General features: G+C 36.7%; 1 protein-coding gene across 6 annotated transcripts in view; it reads left to right on the plus strand.

Annotated features, from left to right (window-relative positions):
• NPAS3 (neuronal PAS domain protein 3) overlaps positions 1 to 26,504 on the plus strand; it is an 867,987-nt gene that overhangs the window by 434,438 nt on the left and 407,045 nt on the right. The window lies entirely within an intron of this gene.

A 26,504-nucleotide genomic window follows, 5' to 3' on the forward strand; every position in this document is an offset into this window, starting at 1 on the left:
TTTCAAACTAAGTTGATGCTCACCAATGAGCTGAGCATCCTGGACCAGTATTAGTCTGTGGAATACGCTTGAGGAAAGTGGCTTAGAAGAATCAAATCAAAATTATTTTAAGATATTAAGATCTCTAAATACAGTAAGAGCCAAATTGAACACATAATTCAACAATTATACTATAATGTCACATCTGTATTCTACTTCACTAGCTTTTTAAAGACAGAAAGATTATTACAGAAGAATCTTAAGTAGTTATCCCTCGTGTGTGTGTGTGTGTGTGTGTGTCTGGGTGTGTGTAGTCAAATACCTCTTTAAACTGCACAAAGTGGGGGAAAAAAGAAAATGCTGAAAATAAAAAAATACAGATAAGCAAAGAGAAGAAAGTAAAAATTAGGTATCTGACTTTTTGTAAATCAACCAAAATAAAATTCTGACTCTTATCTCTTGAAAACAGTTGTGGAAGGAACAGCTGATTTTAAAAGGTACCTTCCAGTGTACTTCATGGCTGATAGTTGTTTATGAATGGTTTTCTTCTTCTGAGCCTGACCTGCGTAATACTGTACTCATTAAAGAACACAGAAAACCAAGAACTGTGGGCACCAAGCAGTAAGAAAGGCACTGTAGGGATCCTGCTTGGGGGAGGAGGGGTGCAGGGTACAGGACTCGCTACTCGGTTCCATCCTCTCTGAACTGTAGGCATGCACCTGTGGGCAGTCCGAGGAGCTGGGTCAGAGGCCCTGGGCACCTAGTCTCCAGCTGTTTTTTAATAGTGTTGACTAGCTCCTTGTGAATATCACTTCTCAGATATTTGCCAGTTTAGGATCTGATGATTTATGATTGCAAGGCAAGTAATCCATGGGACAGTGTTATTTTGTGACAGTGCAATAGAACCCTGTCTAAGAAAAGAAAATGTCATGCCATTTTGCTTTATGTTTATTGTGTATTTGGGAAAAATATTTGGGAGAATTAGTGAAATTATTATAAAATTTGCTGTTCTGGATAAATAAAATGTGTAACTAATGGTTGGATTGCCCTCACAGAGGAGCCTAGTTGAATTCCCATGAGGCTAGATAACTGCTGCAGGAATTGTCAGGTCGTGCAGCTCTTTCCCTCATTTCTAAAGATATAAAAAATGCAGGTGACCCTTTAGGCCACCAGAAAAATGCCCTCTGAAGTAATCCACTATTTTACTTCATTTTAGGTTGATACAATGTTTTAGTAAATTTCCTCTGGTATAGAGATTAGACCAAGGGTAGAATTGACCTAAAGAAACAGAAAATTCTTTTTTTTTTTTTTTTTTTTTTTTTGAAGTGGAAAGTCTGCAAGTTCTACATAAATACAAAGGCAAATGATAATATCAATGACTATTTTAATTGCATCTTTAATCCATAAGGATAGTTCAATGACATTTTAAATTATACTTTTAGAATTGTAGTCACATAGGCGATAAAACTCAGTAACTATTTAATAATGCATAGTAAGATCAACTGTATCCTCTCTTGAGATCACATTTAGGTGGACTGAATGTAAAAGCCCAATCCCGAATTTAGACAGCATTTAATCTCCTGGAAGATATTGTTATGTCTTTCTAAATATAAAGTACCCAGGCTTGGTACTTTCAGTTGGTACCTATTATCTCTGCTCAATGATTAGTTTCACTGGATTCACAGCTAAGCTGTATTATTTTTTTAACTAGGAATTGGATTGCTGTAGATCAAACTATTTTCAATACTAGAAGGTTACTAATCAGTTTGGGGAATTTATATGACTGATTGGTAACTAATTGCTATCATTTAACCTGGCTTTACCTGCAGACTACGATATAGTTAGGTTGTTTTTGGTGGGGGAAAAGGGATTTGCTTAAGGTCCCACGGCTATTAGTAACTAGCTAGCACAGCTGGGATTCGAACCCTGAGGTGGAAGTGAGAGAGTGACAGAAAGAAATTATAAGGGAAATATTAGGTATTACATTATTTTACAATGGAAGTTTTTCAAGTGAAGTACTTTAAGCTGTGGTTTGAATGGAAACAAGAGGACATGCACTTTTGTTTAATAAAGAAATATTTGCCCTGAGCAGAAGACAACATTTTGAAGCTTGTCATTTCATTCCTGGGAAAGTATTTGAGGAAAATGACATGGCTCAGCCCTGTTTGCTGACCATTTTGTTGTCTCCTGCTGAGACTTGCCATTTCCATAGCCAGTGGGCTGTATTGAATCAGACAGAAGCAATAGGTCATTAACAGACATGGAGACTTGGGGCAGCCTGCAGAGACTGAAAAAGGGGAAAATCATTTGGGGCCACATCAACAAAACTGCATTTAATAGAATCTCATGCAGCTGTGTTTGGGAGGGGGGCAGTTAGCCTGATTTTCAGAGAAACTTAAGAAGCTTTAGAAAGCACAAAGTCATTTTCCCCCCAAAGAGTGTCATGCCTAACATGAAAACAGAGGTGGGGGAGGGTACTCATTTCTACACACTGCATTTTCTCCTGTTGAAAAATAACTGCTTACAGTTCATTTCGTTGAAAAAAAAAAATCCAGGTTTTATTTTCTTACTGACACCTCCCGTTAACCTTGACACCTCCCGTTAACCTTGACACCTTTAACTCACAACATTAATCCAAAGAGAGATGATATTATTTCAATCAATACCCAAATTATTAGGTGGTGTTTCCACGATCTTTGGAGATCCTCCTGGATTATTGCAATTGATAGCTAGGGCTGGGGGGACAAGTTTTTTCCACTGAGACAGCTACACATTATTTTGGCATTTATGAGGTTATTCATTTTAGAAAGTATATATAACCAGCCTCCTCTGAAATGCAGACCAGTTTAGCTAGGGCAGGAAAAATACAGACCCTGTTTATTGACATTAAATAAGCATTTATAGCTTGTTTTATATAAGGCTCATCAAATGCAGCTTTGGGGAATATGTAGATATTGTTCCTTCCCTCAAGAACCATATAATAAAGTGTTGTATCCTTACCTGGGATAAAAGGTGCAGGTGTAGAGACAGGACCTAAAATTCCAATAATTGCATTTACAATTAAGTAAAATTTAGCAAACAGAATATCATTTTCACATTATCCTGTCATTTATATTTTTAAAAATAATTCCAGCTAGGGATGGTGGATCACACCTGTAATCTCAGAACTTTGGGAGACAGGTGGGAGGATTGCTTGAGCCCAATAGTTTCAAATCAGCCTGGGCAATATGACATTACCTCATCTCTACAAAATTTTTTTTAAAAAATGAGCCAGGTATGATAGTGTGTGCCTGTAGTACTAGCTACTTGGGAGGCTGAGGCAAGAAGATTGCTGGAGCCCAGGAGGTTGAGGCTGTAGTGAGCCGTGTTTGTGCCACTGTACTCCAGCCTGTGTGACAGAGCAAAAGACCCTGTCTTAAAAAAAAAAAAAAAAAAAAAAAAAATTCACCATTTAGATATACATGCATGTACCCATGTGTGGTTTTTTGTGAAAAAAATTCAAAATGGTTTCATGTATGTCTTAGTTTTCCTGTTAGATTGTAAGCAACTTGAAGATGGCTGTCATGTCTTGTTCATCTTCGTGTCTTCCACAGTGTGGTGCTCTTAGTGGGTGCTCATTGCCTTTGTAGAATTGACTTAAATTTGTGCAGATAATGCATATAACTTCTAACAGATTAATTGTTAATTGTCCCTTTTGTTTTGGGCAGCATTATTAAAAGTCAGTGATAGTAACTGATTTCAGGGTGCATTCTTATCACTTGAACAAGACATTTACATGCTGGGCCCCTAGTAGGGTTAATGCATTATGCACCTAAGTCCCCATGCGCCAATTCGAGAATGTCCTTCTTAGCCAAGAGGTCATTAAAGAAAACACAGTCCCATTATAATGTCATTTTCCCCTTAATTTTCTGATTACTTACATTTGGTTTGGTCCTAATTATGAATACCTTTAATTGCTTTATCACAGTGATGATTAACTGTGCCCAAGTCAAACCCCTTTGAAAGAGAGGACAATTCTTTCTAAAGGCTTTGCATGAATGCACTTAGGAGGAATATTAAACAAAAGAATAGACATTTTCCAACTTCCAGAAGACTGGTCAGCCTTCTCACATTTCTAGTGAATGTCTTCCTAAAAAATCCCAGGAGTAGTTTTCATCTTTGTGTTTTCCAGAACTGGAGAACCTCAGTCCTCTAAAATATCCAGCATGTTATCTGCTGCTATATTCACATGAATTACTCTGCCAGAAGACAGTATTAGAAATAATGTACATGCCAGTTGTTCTCTAGAGTATAAAAAATATAAAAATAAAAAACTTTGAAATCCACATGATATTCCTGAAGGAGTACATGGCTGTGTTTGGCTTTGCCATTTATGTATTTAAAGTAGTAATGATTGAAATTTGTCATGTTTTATAAATTAAAAAGTTTAAAACACCAATTAGAAATGATGTCTTGCTAAAGTTAAAATGAAGCAATCAGCTTCATTTTAAGCAATATTTAATAGCTAATAAAGGAGGTTCCATTTTATTTTAAAATGAAGGCAACAACCTTAGGATATAAAAGAAATAAAACCCTGAGATTTTGTATTTAAATTCTCTATTTTAATTCAGTTTCTATGAAATGGACGGATTTTGAGATTTTAGTTTAATTTAAGATTAAATCATTTTAAAGTAATCATACAGTATTATTTTAATATTTCTGTGTGTGTTTTTTTTAATGTTTCTGTGTTTTAAAAAAAAAAAAAAAAAAAAAAACCTCTGTAGGCCAGACGCAGTGGCTCACGCCTGTAATCCTAGCATTTTGGGAGGCCGAGGTGGGTGGATCACCTGAGGTCAGGAGTTCAAGATCAGCCTGGCCAACATGGTGAAACTCCATCTCTACTAAAAATATAAAATTAGCTGGGCTTGGTGGCACATGCCTGTAAACCCAGCTACTTGGGAGGCTGAGGCAGGAGAATCACTTGAACCTGGGAAGGTGGAAGTTGTAGTGAGCCGAGATCGCTCTATCCCACTCCAGCCTGGGCAACAAGAGCAAAACTCCATCTCAAAAACCAAAAAAATTTTAAAATCCCATTTTACTATTTTTATTTAAATATTTTGTCTGTTTTATGTCCTCAGAAATATCAGTTTATGTATCACAGTGACATCTACCACCCAGGAATCTAGTTGATGAAGTTTATATCAGTCAAAGTTCGTTTTCTTGGGGATCGGGATGGAGAAGGCTGCTCATCCCTTGGTAAGGGTAGATTGGTCTTGGGAGGAAGAGGGTTTTTGCTTTGGGAAAGCTGGCGCAGATGAGCAGGAGAACACATCATTGTCAATTTATTATCAAGCTTCCTTTTCCCTTGAGCAAGGCTTTAGTATTTTTAATCTTTGATGGTTCACATTTGCCAAGTGTCTCTTTTTCTCATTTCATTTTGTGGCTCCCAATTGGAAGGAAAAGTTCATCCCGTGGTTTATTTGAAAAGGAGCAAGTGAAGAGAGGTGATGTGTAGATGACCACCCTTCCTTGCCTTTTTGGGGAGTAGGTGCCTTTGTTCACACAGCTGTTCTCGTGCTGTGGGGAAACTGCCACAGAATCAGAAAAACAGACACAAATTATCTGCCATGATGCATTTTCTTTTCATGCAAATTTTCCCTATTGGAAACTTGATATATATAAATTCAAGGTTGCTCATAGTTGTTTTAGACCCTGCACCCTATGTTTCTATTCAACGGAGTTAAAACAAACAAACAAAAAAACTTTAATAATTAAGAATTAGAGAAATAGCACCAGTAGTTTTTGTTTCCCTTGGTAGACTTCAGTATCTAAAACTGACAAAACAGGTACAGTTCCTGGAGTGCTGCAGTGTAAGGTAATTATCTAGCTTACTGTTTTCAAACACACTGAAGTCTAGGCAGTACCAGTGAGCACATCAGGGCGGCACCAGACTGATCCCCAGCAGAGAAACAATCAGGTCTAGCAGAACATTCAGCTGTAGGGCCAGGAAAGAAAAGCTGACGTCCAGATGCCAGTGCTTTGGAAATCTTCTCTGGAGTTGCACATATGGATCCTGCATCTGCTCGGGTTATGTCACTAGTCAGCGTCCAAATTGACACAGCTACCATGGCATGAAGAGACAGAGGCACAGCTAGATGTCTGGGTGTTTCTGCTAAGACAGCTGTCAAAAGCAGTGACGTTGGCCTTATGAAAGCTAATTTTCAGAAGACCAATCTGGGTACTATGAGTGAAAGGTTTTGAGTATCCACATTGACTCATTTCTGAATGTCCATTGTAGGAAGGAAGTTGTAGTGGTGAAGAATGTATACATACAGATAGGTGTGTGTGCACTTGAACACATCTGTAATTTAGATTTTTTTTTTTTTTTGGCCAATGTAGTAGTGCTCAGGGAAAGTCAGGACCAAATAATTTTGGACAGTGATTTAAATCAAGTGATGTACTTATTTAAATAAGTACAGTGATGTACTTATTCTGTCATGGAGATTTGGCTAACAAATTTAATGGGGACAATAAACTGTTTACCCTTTTACATGAAAAAAGGGACAGAGGCACAAGTCTGTAAACCGTAAGTATTTGCCTTTCAGTCAATACTTTTTTATCTCATCAAAATGGCCCCAATGTCAAGGAGAATGATTCAACACAAACAATTCACCATTTCATCTCTTTCATTCCCCAGAATCCTTCTTAAAAAGAGAGTGAGTAGATTTATCTCTTGTTGTTATCTCCAGCAAGTATCTGGAACAGCAATGACCAATGGGCAGATGTATGTACTGGGGTCCAATTTATGTATCCACTTTCAATTTCAATCTTTTTTTTTTTAATGTAGCTTTCTATCTTTATTGAAATCATCAGTTCCTAATGTATAACAAGTTAGGTAGAGGAGAAAAGAAAGATTTGTGATGTTTGTTCTTTTTTTATTTTTCTCAGTATTGGGAAGCCATTTATCAACAGTTTTGGAGACTCAGAAGTTTCCAAAAGTTGCTGTATTTCTTGAATTTTATCATTACAATAGATTTCTATTAAGTTATAAAAACATTTACAAAGCTTTAAACATTGTTATGGAAGTTCACAGATTTTGCAAGATAATGCATAACAGTGATTGACGTTAATGAGAATCAGGTGGGCGTCTTCATGCTGTTCATATCTATGTATTCCAATTTCTCCTTTACAACTAGATAATCTAGCACGGAAAGTATAGGCTCTTAGCACTAATGACATTTCTAGGTCATTCTTAAATGGTATCTGTCAGTTTGGGATGTGGCCAAAGCTGTGGTATTCCTCTTGATCTAAGGGAGGAAGTCGGAGTTGATTTAGTCAGCCCCTTGATCCTAACGTTGAGCCATTTACAGTGAAATGAAGGAACCCACATGGGACCAGGACTTTAAGTCACCTACCTCTCAAGTTAGGACAGGAGCCTTCATAATTTTGACTTTGATAGCACCCAAATTTTTACACATTTATATTCCTTTTACACCCTGAGTTTAGTCTGTTTAATGTCAGATGAGTAATAATTTTAAGCTACCTCAGTGTTGTCCAGCCCCTCAGGGAAATGGCTGGCCACACTTCCACAGAGGCAGCTCGGGTATTCGAGGTTGAATGTTGGGGTGGCACTGGGCCCTAGTGAAGAAAAATTCCTCTCCTCCAACTCCATCCCCCAATGCTGGCGAAACTCAGAAGCCCGGAGCTTAGCCAGGGAGAACCTTTATGCTGCCATTCAGCCACAGTATTCAGTTACCCATTTTTTATTTTTTATTTTTTTGGCCTAAATGCCCATTACTTCTGTTACTTTGATGGAAGATTTTCCCAGGATATTACATGCGTTTTGGGAAGCCATCAAAGCAGGTTCCTGTCCTTATTCACCTCACACATCCAGATGCAGAAATTTAACAGGTAGCGGGCTGCCTGCACTTATCCCTAAGTCCCACAGAGAGGGCGGGAGAAGGACAGAGCTGTGGAAAAGGGGCAATGCCAGGGTAAGCCCTTCCAGTCTCCGGAATAAAAGATTGGAGTGGTGGTGGGTCTCATATCACAAGGGCCTCTCGGTGAAATAATGGTTTGTTGTGAAATAATGGTTTGTTCATTATGCCCTAAATTGAATACTGTTTCATCATTTCTGTAATTATTTACATAAATGATTTATGTAATTATTTTCTGAGTCCTGGACCCTACAGTTAGGTGCTGCAAAACACCAAGAAATAGTCACAGTCTTTGTTCTTGTAGATTTCTTCAGTCAGGCTAAGGAAGCAGATACAGAAATAAACAAATGTGACAATATCTACTAGAAGCTAAACTAGTCATGGTAGAGTCAAAGAGTGAAGGAAGCCTCTAAGGAGAAGGCTTGAATTCTACCTTGTAGAATGAGAGGAGGTGCCATAGGGGTGTGACCTTGAGTACGACCTTCATTGGTGAATGTGGTTTTACCAAGTAGAGATGGATAGACACACTCCAGGGGAAGTGAATGGCATGATCAATGCACAGGGCTTTGCAAAGGTATAGGAAGTGGTCCTGTGTGAATGTGGTATAGGAGCTGTAGAAAAGTTGGCATTGACATGATATTCATTCTAATTCAAAAATAATTTTTGAGTGCTTATTCTGTGCCCGCATGGAGCTATTAACAAGTAAAACATCCCCTGCCTTCAAGAAACACAAAGAAATAGAGGGGGTGCAGGTATTCCCAGAGTGATTTCAGCATGATGGGCAGGAGGTGAGTATAGCGAGAATGTCAGTCTTGTTGAGACCAAATGCCAGTGCTTAGGGTTTGGGCTTTACCCCCAGGGAAATAGGCACTTGTGAAAAAAACAATTAATTTGGAAATATGATTGGGACTTCTGTGGCAGGTGAATGGGGGTGGGGGAAAATAGTCTCTGAAGGCAAGAGGAAGAACCAGGTAGTGGTTGTGATAGTCTTGTTGAGGCTCGAACTGGGGGTTCTAGTGAGATTGCAGTGGAGAAGGAGCTGAGACATGTTTCAGAAAACAAAAGCAAAACATATCATATTCTTCTTTCCAGACCAGGAAACTAAAACTTAGAAAATCTAAGGAACTTATTCAAATTTATAGAGATAGCAAATGGTAGAACCTGAATAGGAACCTAGCAATCTGTTGCCAATACGGCTTCATGGCAGTGGTTAAGAGACTTTCCATCGTGCCTATTTCATAGGAGTGACATGTGAATTAAGTAATATAATCCATGTAAAGCCCTGTGGATTGTGCCTGGCAAATACTAAGGGCTTCATACTTGATACCTTCACTGCTATTTTCATCATTATCATTATTGTTAACACGTTGTTCCCTTCTCGCCTTTATGGGGTGCACTACCTCTAGGTATGCTACAGACTCTCAAGATTTACAGAGACAATAAAAGGCACTGTTCCTGCAGAAGGCACTGTGAGTATTCCAAAAAGATCGGTATCTTAGCATTCTGTGAGATATATCACACACTCTTGGCAAGACTTTCTAAGGAGGTAAATAACAATAGTACTTCAAAACAAGTAAACGATCGTTGTTAAATCATTTGGACTATACAAATGTTAGCCATTTGGAACAATTACGTCAGGAAGTTTTCATCGTGAGTGCCTTGTTTTGGAAATTATATGTTTCCTTTAAGGTATTTTTAATAATGACAAAGTCATTTCTTTTAAGATCTGTTTGAAACCAGCTTTACCATGGGGAAAACGTAAATTGCTGTGAGAATACAATCAGGATAATACACTAGTCTTCCTAATCACCCTCAAAATGTTTATGTTATTAGAAACAGGACCATATATTAAATACTGCGTTCAACCTCTTAAGTGATAGAACTAGGTACTGATGTTTTATCCTTTCCTTCAGTACAGTCATTTACAAAGCGGCACTAATTCAGCTCTCATATATTAAAGGGCTTGAGTGAGTTTAGCAGGGGCTTTTGCTTGAAGCCACAATCTTAATTTTATTGAATAAATTTTTAGTACAACATTAAGATGAAACAGAGGTTAAATTTATCTTTAATATTTTTCATCTTGAAAAAAATTATCTTAATATTTGTTTTTTATTTAATTTTATAGCTAAACTGTGATTAGCTTTCTTTTATAAAACAACAAATTTTCAGATTTTTGTAAATCAAACACAAATTATTTTTGAATGAGGAATGTTGTTCCTCTCTTTATGTGTGTTTCATATTAAGTGCTGGTAAAATTCCATTATGTTTTGACTTGAACATTAAATATTACCTTGAATATACACTCCCCAGCAGTCGCATTCTGATAGTGACATATTGTACTGTTTGAAGGGTGTCATATGGTCATCTGTCAGCTGAAATGTTGTTCCATGGAAAGAATTTTATTCTTCAGATGTCATCTAGAATGCTTCGTGTTAAAAAAAGAGAAATACGGAAGTATTCACAGAATCTGTATGTGAGGAAATTAGAGATGGGAAGGATTGCGCTAAGGATAGTGGAAAGTGATTCATTCTTTAAGAATACAACTGCTTTGTAAGAAAGATGAGAATGGTTATATTTGTGAGTATTTTTCATTTGATATTATGGTATTTTATAGCAGAAAAGTGAATACTTTTTTCCAGAACTTTTGGTACCTAGGTCTCCTTGTCTTTTGTCATGAAGACAATGGTGAAAACAGGTTTCTTGGTAGTAATAGGAGAGAAAGAGTGCTCCCTCCCTGCCAAAAACAGCAGTCTGAGAGAAAGGTAGAAGACCATGGCTTGCTGTATCAGGGCTTACAGTGATAGAGAAAAGAAGAACGTGTTCCTGCTTCGGAATAATTTAGCAGTCAATATTTCTATCAGCAATATTTCTTTCAGCAGGAATTAAGATGCTGGCCCTTATCCAAAGACACCTCATCCCCCTATTACATTATAGATCTGATCCAGCTGTGGCTGCTTCTGTAGAGAGAGATGAGGGCAGGTCTAATAGCCAATTTGTAGAGTGTACTGCACCAAGTATATGGACGATGGATGTTTCCCCTCTAAATGCATTTTCCTTCTCTTTAATCTTTGCCTGGAATATACCTAGAATTTTGTGGATGCTCTTAAGTTCACATCTTTAAAATGTGGGGAAAAGTATGCATCTGTACTTGTGTGTTACATTGCACTTTTAGAATCTAGAATCTATACTTATATTAAGAAAAGAGACACTTGTTTATTTTTTATTTTATTACCATGTTTCATTCCTGAATAGTCTCAAAATTAAAATAGCTGTATCCTGCCCATGTTTTATAATTTAGAAACTTTAGTTCTGTTTAAAAAAAAAAAATTTAAAAAGGCATACTGTGTCCTATACTTTCTTTTACAAATGTGTACCTTGGAACATTGCAGATTTTGTCCTTTAGGTATCTGACTATTTGTATTATGTATCCCTTTGAACAACTGATGTCCATCAAGGTAAACATAAGGGGAATGTCAAGGCACACGAGTCTGAAATTGTGTAATACAAAGCAAATAATCAAATATTAAGAGACAAAAATAGACATTTAAATAGAAATCCTCATTCTTTTGCCCATATCTTTTTTTTTTTTTTTTTTTTTTTTTTTTGAGACATAGTTTCACTCTTGTTGCCCAGGCTGGAGGGCAATGGCGCGATCTTGCCTTACCGCGCAACCTCTGCCTCATGGGTTTAAGCAATTCTCCTGCCTCAGCCTCTCGAGTAGCTGGGATTACAGGCATGCACCACCACACCCAGCTAATTTTGTGTTTTTAGTAGAGATGGGGTTTCTCCATGTTGGTCAGGCTGGTCTTGAACTCCCTACCTCAGGTGATCCACCAGCCTTGGCCTCCCAAAGTGCTAGGATTACAGGCGTGAGCCACCATGCCCAGCTTGGCCCATATCTTAATTCACTACCAACGTTACTGATTTTATATGTCATTCAGGCTCAGCCTATCTCAAAAACCTCTTTTAATTTTTGATTAAGAGGAAGAGAGTAAGAGAGGTAGAGAGGGAGAAAGAAATGGAGTGGCGGTGGGTTGGGGGATAAAGAGAGAGTGTGTGTGAATGATATTTTTTTCAGGGATGAGAAGATATTGTGTTGTAATTTTTATGATCAGAAATAGAAAATGCACAAAGTAAGGCCAATGGTAATAACTTTGTAGTTAATCCTACTGGACACCACGTTATTCTTCTTGGCTTTTCCAGAACTTCAGAGAAATGCTCATCCTTGGGTATACTGATGACAGTAAAAGGTCTTGTATCAAACTCCCAGATATACTTAATTTCTAACATACAATGATTTAAAAAATGACTAATCGAATTGCAAATGAGTAAGAGAATGGTATTGATGAAGATGATCCCCTTATTGAATAAATATGTTTCCTAATAAATCAGCAACAGAAACATTTCTGGAGCTGGATTTTAAGATTACAGTTGACATTTTAGTTTAAAGGAAATGAGTTAAAATGACTAAAATGTCTATGAGATCATATATTGTACAAGTTAGTTTGACTAATAAAATAGAAGGATTATCTCAGTAGTTAAAGGACATGTGGGCATCATCCCTCTTGTCACATATTCTACTTTTCATAGACATAAACTGAGTTTATTTTTGCTGCCCTTAAAATTACCCCTGGATTGTAACATGTATTTATTAAACAAATATAAGCCAGAAGGAAAGGAAAGAATTAATATTTATTGAGCATTTATCAGATGCTTTACAACTGATTTCTTTATATTCACAACCTCCCAATGAAATAGCTATTAGTATTCCTACTTTATAGATAACAGAAAAAAGTCTTAAGGTCACCTAGCTAGTAAATGATGAATACAGGATCTGCACCTAGATCTGTCTGATGCCAGTGACTATGCTTTTCTAAAATTGACATATAAATTTTAATGTAATCAAAATAATGCAACAGTAGCTTAAGAAGAACGGTACTGACGCTCAGAGTTCAAGTAGGAATTTATCAACATAAGACTTGAATTAATATTGTGCTTTTTTGAAACTAGTGCAACATTCTTTTGTGTTCAATTATGACTATTTCCGTATTTCCAAAAGAAGTCTGGAAAGTCCCTAGAAGCTAATAGATGAAAGGGTGTTACGGTGTGGTGTTTGAGTTGTGTCTACCAGACCAAATACAGATTTTACACATCACTGCTCTTATTACCCTTACTTCAGCTGAATTTTGCCCTCTGCACAGTATTTTTCCTTCCTCTCCTCTCCCTCTTTTCCTCCAGTGTTTTTTCTTCCTCTGCTATCCCATGTCTTCCTATTCATAAAATGTGAACTTGGTTAACAGCAGAAAATGATCCTCTCATGGCCATGGCTGTGGATTGCGATCTGCTGAGCAACTATAGGAAATAATGTTTGCTGGGGTGAGCTCTTCCCATAGATATAAAATTTACCCCCATGACCCTCTTTTGTGATATTGCTGAGTAATTTTTCTCTCTCTGGAATGTATTTTTCAAGTATTTGTTCAAACTAAATATGCTTATTTTCTAAATTCTTTTCTACTAAATGATGTGACAACATTTTGTACATGTTGAGGGAAGTGAGGGGTGGGACACTAATGCCTAATTAGCAAGATAATAAAGTGTGCCTGTATCAAGAGATTTACTTAATTTGGGGAGCATTGTTAAGCCATTGAAATGATATTTGTTAAGCTGTGGTCACAGTATTTGCTGATAGTTTTTTATAAGGTGGGTGGAATTCCTTATGAAGACAGTTAAAGGAATAAGGATGTACTACAAAAACAGGTGCCACTGATTCTTATTTTTATGGATTGCATACATTAGGCAAGGAGAGATATTACTCACAACTATGCACTACTTCATGCATGTTTCCTTGGAGCGCTTGCTCCATTTCTTAGGTCCGGAGCCTCCTGCTTCCAGGCTTTTCTACTTCAGCTGGCTGCCACTAGTTACATGTATTTTAGACATATACTCTTTCTTCACTGTTTCCAAAAAAGGTTGGGGGAGAGGAAACTTTAATTACTCATGTAACAAACTGAAACAGAGTTAATTTCCAGGGTTGCAGCTGAATTATTAGAGATTACTGTTATAAATGGCAAAAGAAGGGCCCCTTGCTTGTGTGGTAATGCTGTCAGGGACCCCGCGGCTGTTGGCTCAGTTCATGATGTATGATACTGCTAGCATTTCAGTGTTCTCAGGGGATCTCTGGTCCTACCATAAGGTCAAGAGTTAACTACTTGTATTTTAGCTGTGTACTGCTATCAATATTGCTCCTATGGAAACCTCACTTGACGTCATTTTTGAATCTTTGTGACCATAGTCAAGCTTTAGTAAAAGTCAATAAGGACATTAGACTGCTGTCTATATTATTACTTGCCACTTCCTGCCAGCAATCTACCAATTCATTAGCAGAGAGTTTTGGAACTCTCGCTTGATTATTTATGCAGTCAATAGCAAGGCTTGTCTGCATTCATAATTGTTTGATTTTATGGCCTCTTCTTTAAACAAACATTGTCTATGGTAATGTGATGCCCTGATGGATGGGAAAGGTTTTGTCTGTGAATATCATTTAGATAATTAAAAATGACAGATGAAATCGCCTGCTGTCTTGACCTGTACTTTGTTCCCTCAGTGATGCTGAAGAGATGCTGATTGCTGTCAATCAAAACCCATTGGAGGTTTGTAAATTCTGGCTGCTGTGAACTCTGACCCCCACTGTTGATCTGAAATAGATAATAACCTTGAAATTCTATTAGAATTTAAAAACAGTTTTACTAAAGGGGCACAGTATATATTTCTTTTCCTCTAGAACACAGTAACTTAATGTCACTCTTTACAATATCCAGAATTAATGTAAAATATGTTGTTTAGCAAAGCTTAATGTATCAAATAAGCAAAGATCTTATTCTATAATCCCAAAAACCTGATGAGGATTCCTATCCCCTGGCTTGCCCTATTCAGCAAAACTTCAGCTTTTGCTACTTTACTGACTGTTAATGGCTAGAACCTTTTTAGTTAATTTTTACTAATTTTGTTGTTCAATGAATTATTTTCATGTTAGCAGGATCTTCATGTATCATTTCTCTATATTTATCCTAAACATTTAAAAAATGCTATTTTCCCAAACCAAAAGAAATATAACAATTAGATTTTTGAAATCAGTTGAAATGCAAAGGCCGATTTCTATGCCCAAAGTTCTCAACAAACATTATCAAAATCTTAGGTCAAGAGATGCGGTTGATAAATGCATTTGCCTTGCATATTGTTTTTTATCTTTACCCAGATGCTTAACATATATTCCGAAGCCCCACTGATATTTAAAATATGCACTCAGGTAAATGGTGATGGGAGTGGAGGAGGAAAACAAACATTTATCAATATTAGAATCATCAAACTTGCCAAGAGCAAAAAATCATTAGCAAATTCTACAAGCTAAAAAATTATAACAATCAGGCTTTAACAGTTTTTAGTACACTGGTTGTAGCAAAAGTATGTAATAGCAGGAACACTGCAGTAAGAGAATTGCAAATAGCAAAGATCTCTTGAAAGGTAATTGAAGTAGTGTTGGTTTTTCTACTAGAGAAACTTCTTCAGAGAGTTTAATGAATTTGTGAAGGATCATATGAAGAGTTATTATCATTGTTTTGCATTTTGTAATCAGAAGATACTTTAAAATAATATTAGTTCTGTCAGTGCCTCAGTGACAATAGAAAATAAATATTATCATTTATATTTGGCAGTTGATGAAAATATCACAGCATAACTGTTATGTTAATTTTGAGGGTGTTTATCCAGAATGAACCATTATCTATATAAGGCTTATTACTACATCATAGTTTTTTTTTTCTTTTTACCTTTGTAAACAAATTATTTTTAAATATCACCACTTAGGATACATTTGTTATAGCCTGATAAAAAGTTAATATACTAAATATAAACATGAATTATCTATCTGAAGTATGCATATATACATGTATGCATGTATACATACATACATGTGTATATTAGGTATAGGTACAGATAGATAATTCATGTTTATATTTCATATATGAAGTATAAATTTTAAGCCTGTTCATAAAAGCTTAAGCCAGTTCCACCGTTTCAATAGCTCCCTCCTTGTTCTATCAGGTCTTCTGGGGTGGCCTAAACCTTGGACATTTTGGCATTTGTTACATATTGCCTTATTAGTGCTTTCATTCATTCATTCATTCATTCCTTCACTCAGTCATTTATTTTTGAATTCATTAAACAAGCATTAATTAAAGACCATGTAGGTATCAGGCACTTTCCATAGCACTAATTATTCTGCATTTCATCTTATCTCCCCAGATAAATTATAAGCAAATGGACTTGAAGGCCCAGCGGTTCCTTCCTAGACCAGGTGCCTCCTAGTTCTGGATGAGTATCTTTGTCTCTCTTAAGTGGCTTTGCCCCCGTCCCCCCAGCCCCACCCAGAGTAGTCAGGACATCGAATTAACCTTTGACTTGGGCTTGCTTCAAGGTGTTGTGGGGAGGAAGCCTGAGAAAGGGATAGTGAAGACTTCGTGAACTTCATTAGATACATAGCTGACAAATAACTTTTAACCCAGATTAGCATACTCTGGCAATATCTATAATGAAGGCTGAGTCTCAGCTCATTTGAGTTGTAGAGATCACAACCGTTGCTGAATCAAGTACAAGATGATTCACCTCTCAGATTTTGATGCAAAATTCTTCTGTCTTCCCCGTGCCTTTGATATAGTCCCATTTGATTTAATGGTCCTGACTCTGAGCAGTGCTGAGGATTAAGCGTGGGTGATTTCAGTTCAAGAAAAATACCTTTATTATCTTATTTTGACCTTATATACTATGTAGTTCTCTATTGGCTCCTCAATCCATTAAGTTTTATATGGTAGAACTATTGTTTGTTTCAGAATTCATTCCACCTCTGTTAATATTTTAAGTCTATTTCACCAGGAAAGAATATTATCTAGCTGCTGAAAAATCCTCACTAGTCTTGGCCATTCTATTCCTGCATGGTTCTCTGTGATGTCACATTCACAAATTATGCATAATCTCCTAAATACTAAATTTCTTTATAGGGGAATTTTGTGCACATTTTAGCCAATTTCCTTTGGAATTTGTATGTTGCTTAGGATACAGTTGAAAGGATTTCAATTGAACTTATTATCTTATATTCATTTATATATACACTTATGTGTATATGTGTTATGTGTATATGTAAGTGAATATAAATGGAACGTGTACATATATTATATCTGTCCATGAAAACTAGCTCTAGTCTGATGGAGCATGCACAAATGCTTTATTTGTGGGAATTTTATAACATATAAACATATTCTATTATCAGTTATTCCATTGTGACCGTCTTTATATGCTTTAGACTTTCACTGTATCATGTGATATAGACACAAATATAAAATGGTGATGGCAGTATTACAACAGATTTTCACAGTTTAAGGGGCGTGTCTATCAAATCCATGGGGAATAGTGAGTTTGGTGCTGAATTAAGAAGGCTGTTTCTTACCTTTGTAAATCAATTGTAACAATGACACCTAAGAGGCCAGTTTGGGCCAAATTCTTACCAGTTACAGATCCAGAATCTCCCCTTGACTTGGTTTTCTGTCTCTTAACTCCTGGAAGAAAGACTTATAATTGCAGCTCTGCAGAAAGATTGAGTTTCCACTAATAACTTGTTAAGCACTTACTAAGGACTAAGCCACAATACTAAGCACTTTGAAACAAACATTATCTCATTTGTTCTGTGTTGATAATTATTATTTCCATTATTTATATAGAGAACCTGAAGTTCAGAGAACTTATGCCATTTGCCCCAAGTCCCACAGTTACTAAGCCACAAAGCTGGAGTTCTAGTTTAATTTTCTGAATCTAAATTCAGGGTTCTTTATGCTACTGTACATTACTTCTTGGTGGCTCTATTACATCAATGCTTTATTCTAATTAGTCATTTGCATGAGGTTAATGATAAGAATTTCTTATTGTTGCTAATAGTTTCCATTGCACTATGTGCACTATGTGTGCCGAGTTTTATACTGTGTGGCCCTATTTCAGCTGGTTCTCCCAAGACATGTAGGAGACAGGTATTATCATCTACATTTTGGGGATGAGAAAACCGAGGTATGGAAAATAACACATGTAAACTACAGTGTTCTAGCCTGAATTCAAATCCAGCTGTGCCTTCAGCTAGAGCTCATGCTTTTGACCACTGCACTCTGAGTAGCAGCACATACACAGCAGAGCAGGCACTTGATCAGATGCCTTTGATCCAGCTCTAAGAGCATCCAATTCTACACAGATCAGAAATAGACACACAGGTCCTCTGGTTGTTTAACTGAATTCAGTCCATTTGGGAGGTAATTTTTGTTTGGCTTCATTTTACTAAGTTCAGCCAAACTGATTTATATGAAACCTCCAATTATCTTTTCAGTACACCAATGCCAAAAATTTTGTTAGGGAAACATTCTTCTCATTTCTCCCTCTCAGGGAGAGATGATTAAGAAAAATCAAGTTCTAGTGGCAGCTGTGTCTTAGAGAGAAGGTTTTTCCTACCTGATTATCCAGTTGTTTTGAGGATGGCAGTTCACACTGCTTGGAGCACAGTCTAATTTCCTGAAGATTAATAATATTAAAGAAAGTTAAATGAAGCAAACAGCATGCCACACTATGCAGAGCCCCAGTCAGAACCACACTGCCCAATTCTCTTCTGCTATTGGGAAGATAATTACTGAATCTTTATTCCTGTAAAGTAAATGAATTTTGAATCCTCTGTACATTTAATTATCCAAAACTGAACCTTTGTTATTTTTCCTTTTAAAAAAAAAAAGTACAGGTAAAACCCAGTGATATATTCTGAGCACTAATTACTTCCCCAAATCTCATCACCGTTTTAACTTTTTCTTAGTAATATGTCCTAAGAGTTATCTGGATTTCACATGTTTTTGTATGATAGATATATAACAAGGATTATTATTTTGCCAATCTACTTCTAGGTTCAGGTTGACTTTGTCTCTAAATATACTCTGGCCCTAAATAAACACACATTTTTAAAGATCTGTGACATAAGTCTAAAAGAGTAAATCTATAAAATATTGAAATTATTTTTCCATGAAAAGTGCTCATCTATTCTTTGGAAATGAAATTTTACTGCTTCAGTTATCCCCACATAGTAAGAAAATGCTGATTGTTGATTTTGAAGAGATTAAGTTGGTTTTGAATTACCAAAACTTATTTAAAGAACATAAACTCTCCATTTGAGTACAAAGTCATTTTTTTTTTATTCTAAGGGGCTCCTGAGGTTATATTTTGCTACAATATGAAAATTAATTGTGACAATAAAGGCCATGATTACAAGCCTTTCACACTGTCCCACTGTGACAATTAGCTCCCAATGGTTAGACCATTTATTTATGAGAACATTAAGAGTTCGAGCTGTCTTGACATGTGACTGAAAATGGACTATTATTGAGGTTGGTTATGAACCCAAAGGACACACATAATGTGCTTTATTGGTTGAGGAGAATTGTACATTTCAGGGTAATATAGCTGGGTCGCTTCTGATGATTTCAGAAGCATTGCTATAAAAGGTATCTAACAGGTGACTCTTCTCTAAACTCTGTCACATACTTGTTTTTCATTATTGAGAATGAACTTTTAAAATAAGTGTATTGTTCATGGAGAGAGTGAGGTATTACAGGCAGCATGATCAAAGTGATCATTTTGTTTTCTTAGGGAACATGGAATGCTTGCCTCTTCCGGTAGAATAAGGTAAGGCAGACGTCCCTGAAAGTATGCAGGCTGTTTCCTAAAGAGCAACAAGGAGAATGAGGAAAAAGCCTCCATTAAACTTTCAAAGAGACGTATGTTTCAAACAGACTTGTTCAGCACTTACTTCCTCTGTAAAAGTGTGGGAGCTCTATAGATGCCTCTTCCCTGCGGATAGAAGACCAATGTATGCCACAAGGAAGTAAATGTTACAGAGATCAACAATCCATTTACTAAGTCCTTTCTACAGTATTGTCCTGAACCCTTGATTTGTTATAGATGAAGTTGGGTTTTGTTTTGTTTTTTTCTTTATGCCACAGAAATAAGTCATTTCCTTTCCATGTGGTTATTTTTATGTATCGTGATTTTTAATCTCACTATTCTTAGGTCAAGGAGCTTTCTTTATATTTAATCTAACTCTAACATTCAAAGACAATATAAGTAGTGTTTAAGAGTGTAGATTCTGGACTCTGATTTCATTTAAAATTCAATACCAGATTCAACTGTTAATTACCTGTGTGATCTTGAGCAAGTTGCTTCAACTCTCTGTACTTCAGTCTCCTCAACTGAAAAACAGAAACAAAAGTCGTACTTAGCAGACACATAATCAATGTACTGTACACACTATCTCACTAGCTGCTATTATAATAATTTTTTTACCCAAAACAATAGCTTTGGCTACTTAAGAAATTTTTGAGGCTTATCAGCCAAAAATGTATTTACAGTTTCTGATAATTAAATGTTATTATTTTCCTTCATCTTTTAACATTATATAATAATTTTTAAAGATGCCTTTCAAGTTTATTTTACACTAAGTGCCTTTTTAAATTCATCATACACACTTGTGATTAAAGGGATTAGAGAAACAGCCACATCTATGCACTTATAAACCCCAGAAATAATATTTGAATTCGAAGCAAAGAAAATATCTTAGGGGACATAATAACAAGTGTTCACCTGCAAGTGTGGAAATTTTGCTCACACCTTGTCCTCATGGAAAATTTAAGTCAAGTTCTAACTTGTTAGGGCTGTAGAAAGAGTAAAAAATTTTTCTGGCATTTTATGGGTTTATTTAAAATCTCAATTCTCACAGGCTAAAACTAGTGGTTGGTTGGAAAATTAGAGGTATAGTCTTGCTGTGAAATTGTACTGCCAGATAAATTAATAGACCTAATTAACAAAATATAAACAGCTCTAGGAATAATATAGACCAGAATTTAGATAAACAACATAACCAGGGACGTTTAGTTCAACGAGGAGACAGTCCAACTCCGAAGGCCTCTTGCTTTTCCTGGACAATTCATTTTCAGTGGCATTTGGAAACATTTTAAACTAAATAAGATGAGTGGTGGTAGGAGTAGGGGGGCATGGTGGCAGTGGTGGTGGTGGTGGTGGTATTGATATTGATGGTGTGTGTATGCGTGTTTGCCCATAGAAAAAATTATCTCACCAAGTATTTCAGACCTACCTAGGATTTCAGTTTCATTAAAGTTGACTTGGGTTAGAAACCAACTTACATACTTTTTGTCCTTTTTTTTACGGTGCTTTTCCCTTCACTTGAAAAGTGATTCCCAAGTGGAAAGGAATAGCCATGTTAGATTTCATACATACTAGATATTGCAGAATGCAAAGTTATAACAGTTCTTTTGTGTTTGTTAGTGACTTAGCATACTGAGGACGTTTTCAAGATGTTAGAAAATTGCCTTTTAGAAGTCATTTTCCCCTTCAGTTCCTTACGAAAAACAGGCCTGGGCTGTACCTTGCAATATTTATTTAATTGCAGAAAGCTGATAAGTCTGAAAATTGTATTTCCATCTTCAGACATTGGTGGCCAAAGGCCAGAGAAGAGAGTGTAGAATGGGGAATCTACTTTCTTCTCTGAGGTATGCTGTTACCCTGGCCAGATCACATTTCAATCACAGATCTCAGTAACTCCAAATAGCATTTCCAGGAAGCTTTCCATATAGGCATCTTATTTCCAGGAAATCGGATTTTATATTGGTGTAGGGAAGTGTTAAATATGAGAACTTATAATTTGATGGGTCCTTTTCTTTTGAGAGTCCCTTAGGAAAACAATGAGTAGTGTTATGCTCCTCCCATTGGGGACTCAGAAGTCAGATTCCACTGGTGCCCCAGCTCAGCTGCATGCCTTTGAGTGTCTTTCCTTCCTCACTGTAAACTGAGTATAATAATTAGACCCCATGTGAAAGAGAGGTGATATTTTAAAGGTTAATTGAAATAATATATAAAAACACTTAAGTACTTAATATTGGTTACTATAAAATATATCTATCTATTCATTCTATTACCATTACATCTTTTTGGGTAGTAACAATACCCTAAAAATACTCTGAGCCTACACTAGCTGGAAACACCACACAGTACACTGAAGAATGAACAACTGCCTAACACCCATCCAAGGGCCTCCATTGCTGGAGGCTCCAACAGATCTTTGGTGGAAACACTCTTCCTAGCAGTGCAGCAGGGCACTCCAAGGATAGCATTAATAAGAGAACAGACTACATTTCAAGTTAAAAATCACAGCTTTTCTTTTTATAAGTTGGAGGAAAAGAAATATAACTTATCTTCCTGTGGCCTGGAAGAAACGACTGATGACCAAGGCATGTCCCCACAAATAGATATTCATGTTGAAAAGCCATGACCATGTTCATATCCACTATCTACCATGCAGGCCATTGCCCAGTAGACATTCTAGGTACAAAGTCCTTCTGTGGGTCTGATTTACATATATCATGACAATTGAGTTTATTTCTGCTTTCCTGATACCTGAGGTGCCTTTCAAAAGCAACATTTGCTCAGTTTGTGGTGTCCTTTGTGCCCCAAGCTCTTCAGAGGCATTTTTCAATTAATCTGAAAAGTCCCATTTGAATTATCCAGGATAAATTGGTACTTTTCCTCAATCTCTTCAGTGTCAAAGTGAGACTTGAAATAATGTGACCACTGAGAAATGGGATGGAAAAGTGGTACTTTTTGGATCTGGACAAACTGTGGCCTTCCTTTCAGGAGGGGCTTCTCTAACTCAGATGAATTGAATGGTGTGAGGGACATCATCTGACCCTTACCTTCCTTTATCCTGGCTCTGGACTTGACTGGCAGGCCTAAAGAGTCACCAGCAGGCTCTCCTGTGAGCTAAGAACATTTCCACATCCTCTGTGGTGCCTCCACCAGACTTTCAGATCAGAAAGCTTAAGCATCAACTAAATGGTCTCTGCTGTGGGGTCCTCCAACTCCACCACCCTCAGGAGGGACAGCTAGTTTTTCACAACTCTGTCATCACCTATAGTTCTTATTTTTATTCATGTATGCTTTCTCTCAATGGGAATTTATCACATGGCTTCTGTGTGCCTAAGTGCTGGCTGTAGAGACCTTGGGCACTGGCCCAGAGCCCCTTGAGTCTATCACTACAGAGAAGCACTGTTTTTTTTGACAAGGGCTATTAAGCATTTGTTCATGTATGTCAGCTCATGGATGATCAAGTTCCAGCAGATAATATGTGGGAGAGAGTCCCTAGCTATCAGTATGTGGAATAATACTGGGGAGTGGTGTCTTCCATGCCTCTGTAGGTGAACATGTTTACACTGTATGCTGATTTGGCACTGATAGGGGCTTAAAAATTTCTAAATCAAAGAGGAACTCTTAATGAGATCTATGAACAATAGAAAATCACCAGATAAAATCTTCAATACCAGTTTTAATTTTTATCAGTATTGCATTTCCCTACATTTGTAGCCTTTTTTTTAATTAAGAGATGTTTCCAAAGTCACAAAGTTTTGAAATATTACAGAGAAATAAAATGAACTAGAAGAAAGTTTGTTTGCTCACAAGAAAGTTATAGAAAGCTTGTTTTGGTAGGTAAATAGGCATTAAAAAAAAAAAAAAAAGAGCCTAAGAAATGTGGATCTCATTCTCTGATGCTTAGCAGGGGGCTTGTGTTATATCTTTTTTATAATCTAGGCCTAAGAAAAATGCAATAGTATAATACATCACTGATACAACAGTCTGATAGATTATAAAATGTTTAGTGAGTGTATTTCACTTAGACCAGCAGGAACACCTGCTTCTATTATTCTATCACTGGTAAAGTGGTAAATAGTTTATGTCAGTCATGCAGCTTTACCTAAAGCCACATAGTTTACATGTGGGGTTGGTCATTTGAATGGAGGTACATGGGGCTTGTATTCAATTTCTTTGTTAAATGATTCTGTAAAATAATAGGGTCATAAATGGACAGTGATAGCATTTTAATCTTTATTCATTTTATCTTCTCACCCACTCTTCCCTTCTCTTGACTGCACCTTCTCCAGTATAAACTGTAGGACATACCTTCATGAGTGAATATTATTGTGGCCCATGGTAATGGTGGTGGATATCCATGTGGTCAGTCTGATCCTCCCTCCCTCCCTCCCTCCCTTCCTCCCTGCCTTCCTTTTACAAAAGCAGTTTGATTTCTCTTGTCATCAATAAGAACTGTGACTTAAAATCTGACAGTCCCATATCCTCCTGCTGACCAATTTAATTAAGCAATAAGCACAAATATTTGAAAAAAAGCACAACCAAATTCAAATGTTATGAAGATAATGCTGTAAAGCAGCAGTAATCGTGATGCACAGTGTCCTTTCAGTGACCTGGGAAGTAGGGGAATGGGGACCAAGGGAAATATTAAGATTTTTTTGTCTTTAACTGAGAACACTGTCATTCTAGCTGGAAGGACTGGAAATTGCTGCCTCCAAGTCAAAATAGCATATGGTATTTAATAATCTCTTTGGACTGAAGAAGTGAAACCAGTCCCTCATTGAGGTGTGAACTTCTTGTTGCTATACCACGTGTGGTAGGAATGCTGCTTTTCTGAAAAGGCCAAGAAGGAAAAATATTTTAATGTTGACACATTACTCTTTTACTTTTTTGGCTTATGGAAGGAGCCTCTAGTAGCCATGGTGACACACAAGGCACTGAATAAACTAAGATTTCCTTGATATAGTATTTAACACACACAGGCAGAAATCATCTTTATTAAGTCAAAATTCTGTAGTGGGTACTGCTTTTTAAATTTTTTTTCCCTTTTTCCTTCTCTTTAGATCTTATAGCTAATATGTGTTTTATTTTAGACAAATGATACCAAGTATTTATCTATTCTTAACTAATAATCAGTCCATTAGTATTTTCATGATCATGGAGCTACATACTTTCTTTATATTAAGGACCTATTTTATACTCCTTTGGCTGTCAGGTCCTTGAATATTAATTGGAGGCCACCTAGCTTAGATGTCTACACTTAACAGTGCCTGAAAAGAATATATAATGGACACTTTATGAAAATGATGTAGTAGTTTATGGAGAATGACAGATTCTACCCTCTGGAATGAGAATTGTACAGTTTTCTCTGTCAACCGACAAAATCAGACATAGAACATATTCAGGGAGTTCTAATCCCTAGATTTTCCTCTCTGGGAGACAGGTAATATGAGTTTTCCTGTTCTGGTCATTTTTGTCTGTTTGTCCCATGTTGCTCTTGTTCTCCCTTGTCTATATTGTAATGCCTGCATCTTTCCTTAGGGCCTGTTTACTAAGCTTAGAGAATTGTTACTCTTTGCTTTTGTATCTACCCAAGTCCTTGATTTTGACCAGTTGATTTCTGCAGAAAGCTTTGCTTCTAGTATGCTCTGCACATTGTTGGCTGCCTGCTTTACTCTTTGGTGGGAATGGCGGGTAATGGCTGCATGTTGCTGCAGCTCTCTGTCTTGGTTATCTGGATGGTCTGGGCTTGTGTTCCTTGTTGACTGCATCCCTTCTGCACTATTGGTTTTTAGTACACCATGGCATGGAACAGGTCTTTTAATCCCTTTAGGCAGGAAGAGGCTATTTCTGAACAGAATAAGAGCTGAAATTGAATCTTCTACCGTGCAAAGCAGTGATGCAATTTATGAGGGAAGTTCTCCTTCCTTTCACCTCAGAAGTAATTCACAAGTGGGTAATTCAAGAGCATTTCCTTCTTCCATATTTCGACTAATACGAATAACAAACAAGCATAAGGCAAATGAACATGAATGAAGCCATAAATTTGACTGCTTCTTTCTATAATGATAAACTTGACCAGGTCAAGTCTTTGCTATGGAGGGCTCCCATAAGATAACTCCTAACGTCTTTTACTAACTCCAGCTTCTTAGGTTTGAATTGTTCACAATATTTTTGGGGTATTTTGTTTTGCCTTTGGAAAAAACATTAGCCTCTAGCAAATCCCATTTTTTAAAAATCTCATAGCATCTATAGGAACATAAAATTCATCAGAGTGCTGCTTCTATAATAACAGGTGATTTGGTTTAAAGTATTAAAAGCTATTTGCCTACACCATCCCAGCACTCAGTTTAGCAACCTTCTGTTGGATAACATTAAACTCAGTCTATTAGTGAGGGTGTCTTGCACTAGCATTATTTTTTCAGAGCTATGTGTGTTAATTCAATGTCTTAATTGAATATATTAGGAACCACTTTATTTTATTTTTGTTTTGTATTAGCTTATGCCCTGAGAGGAAAAAAAGGTGTTAAATTTTTTTTTTAAAGGAACAGGAACAAGAGATCTCATAGTCTGCCTATTGCAATACATTTTTTACTCAGGAAACATAAGCAATGAAGAACAAAAACATTTTTCAAAAACAAATCATCTCAAACTAAAAAAAGTAGATGTCATCAGTGTCTTGATAAAAATATACATTCAGAGTTAAGCCTTTCTCCTTGGAACATAACAACTATAGCATAATTGTTATTTCTAAGTTTATGGTTAACTTGACAGTGGTTGTCTGTCTGAGAATATTTAGCCATGCCCTGTCCACTCTTCTCC

The sequence above is a fragment of the Theropithecus gelada genome, chromosome 7b, assembly GCF_003255815.1.
Source record: "Theropithecus gelada isolate Dixy chromosome 7b, Tgel_1.0, whole genome shotgun sequence".
Lineage (NCBI taxonomy): Eukaryota > Metazoa > Chordata > Mammalia > Primates > Cercopithecidae > Theropithecus > Theropithecus gelada.